Below are 2463 nucleotides of genomic sequence, written 5' to 3' on the forward strand. Positions count from 1 at the left end.
GTATCAATAGCATTCTTAATTAGAGTTTTATAGGTTACATAACTAAATACAGTGATATGAGGAATTTGGAGGAGTGGTTCAACTCTTTTTAACAAGACAGACTAATAAATATTGTTGGTAAAGAGATGTTTATGGCAGCAATATGTTTAGGCAAACAATCTTAGTGGTTACTAGGTGACTTATCTGCTTATATTGGATTGTGTATTAATTTAAAAAGTCCAAAACTACTTTTTTCTGAATAAGAAAATAATTTTATTTTATTAATTTTCAATCATTGTTTATAATGATAAAACAAGTTGATAAAAGAATCTCAGTGACCGCATAGTTATCTCAGGGCATCCAGCCCATCCTACTATTAGAATGTATCAGTCTGACAACAAAGGATTTTCTCAGTGGCACTTGCTCTCTCCTTTGAGAGACACAAGATATGTTACAGGCAGTCTACAGATTTTTGTAAGCACAAGTTGCAGGAATCCAGTAGGGATTTCTTTTGACAGACATTATTCATACAAAGTGTGGTATAATACCAGAGTACTGAATTCAATGGCACCATTTGCCTGTGGAGCAGAACAATTAGTCTAAGTTTTTGATTCTGGATGAGAAATAGCAGTGGCATATGCAGACTGGGATACTTTGGTGGGGCCCGATTTTAGGGTGGGCAGGCAAGGAAAGGAAGGTAAGGCAAGAGCCATCAGGGCCAGTACCACTCCCAATAAAAGTGCACCCCCACCTACGCTGTCCCCTCTCCCAGCACGCCAGCCAGAGAGTTGGACTGGGGGCTTGCCCTGATCCGTTTGAAATTCCAGGGCAGTGAAGCTTGCCCAGCTCCAGCAGCAAAGAGGGGGTCAGGTTTCAAGGGCTTGTCCTGCTCTGCCTGCCTGACATTCCCGATGGGGAGCAGGGTTGGACCGTGGGGGCTTGGCACATTCTGCCCATTTGGCACTCCTGCAAGATGAGAGGTCAGACTGTGGGGGCTTGGTCTGCTCTGCCTGCCTAGCGTTCTTGCCAGGGAGCAGGGTATTTACAATTATTTTTAAAAGCTCTTCTCAGTTTATCACTTTTTCCATGACTCAGTTTTTTAATATACTTCCCACTGTCTTTGTGTTGAGACACTTTTACTGTCAACCCTCAGCATGTGCTTCCTGGGACAAGATTCAAAGGCAAAACTGTGCATGTTGGACCTAAATCAGCAGCCACAAGGTTTTACTCCTTTTAAAAAAAGAGCTCTTTTGATTAATTTTCTTTAAAAAGCGATGTTTTGTTTAACCAATAGAGAGCACTGGGATAATTGGCACATCTATTGAAACATATAAAGAGTAATACTCAGCTCTTGCATTGTGCTCTCAAAATGCTTTTCAAAGGAGGTTGATATCATTATCTCCATTTTACAGACGAAGAAACTGAGGCACAAAGACGTACAGGGCACTGCACATTTCTAAAGAATGAAATGGAAGAAAAAGCAGCAGCAGCTGCGATAGATGGGGGAAATAGACTGAACTTACAGATCTTACATTCAAGAGGGTAACACGGCTTCTCCGAAAACTCACAGGCTACGTCTTCAAAGTAAGAATAAGAGCCTCCGGAAAAGGGCACTTTTTCCGGAGGATCGGGGCCAGTCTAGACGCTCTTTTCCGGCTTTTTTAAAAGCCAGAAAAAAGCGGCGGACATTTTTATTTAAATGCCGCGGGGGATATTTAAATCCCCCGCGGATTTCCCTACGACGACTAGTGAAATTTACATGCCCCTTCCGGAAAAGGGGCCAGTGTAGACGTAGCCACACAGTCTGACATTATCAAAGAAACGAGATCTTTCAGCCTTTCACAAAAGGTGATTAGACACTGCAATGCTCAGCCCTACTAGCCCTGCGACACGAGCCTTTAGGTACCTAAAAAAAATCACTCAAAACGCGGACCACAAAAGCCAACATGCTGGACTGGGAACCACCTAAAGGGTGTCCCTTGAGCTCTGCTCCTCTCCTGGAGCCAGGTGCCGGACACAAGGCTGACACAGTGACCCACAACACGGGAGCCCCTTTTGCCGTGTCCAGCACCGGAGACACCTCAGAGGTTTCTTGTGACGATGAATTAAGCAGCAAAATTAAGACTCGCAGGGAAAATGCTGCATCCGCGGGGCTAGAGCCCCCGCTTCGGTCCCCCGCGCTGCCTTGCGGTGGGGTGCGAGGCGGGCTCTGGCACTTGGCAGAGCAGCTGGAGGGCCCGCTACAGACGATGCCGGGCGTGGCTATTCCGCAGCAAAGCGCTTGGTCCCGGGCTTCAGGCTGGGCTGCTGCTGCTGCTGCTCCGGGCCCCGCCAGGGGGCGCTGTGCCCAGAGCTCTGCAGCCAGGCCCTGCGGGCGCGGCAGGCGCAGCACCACCCGGACCTTTAAGAGCAGTTCTTTCCTCTGGGGCCACGTCACACTCGGCCCGCACGCGGAAGTGACGTCGACGCTAGGATTTCAGCCAA

This window comes from Pelodiscus sinensis, chromosome 3, assembly GCF_049634645.1.
Source record: "Pelodiscus sinensis isolate JC-2024 chromosome 3, ASM4963464v1, whole genome shotgun sequence".
In the NCBI taxonomy this organism is placed as follows: Eukaryota; Metazoa; Chordata; order Testudines; family Trionychidae; genus Pelodiscus; species Pelodiscus sinensis.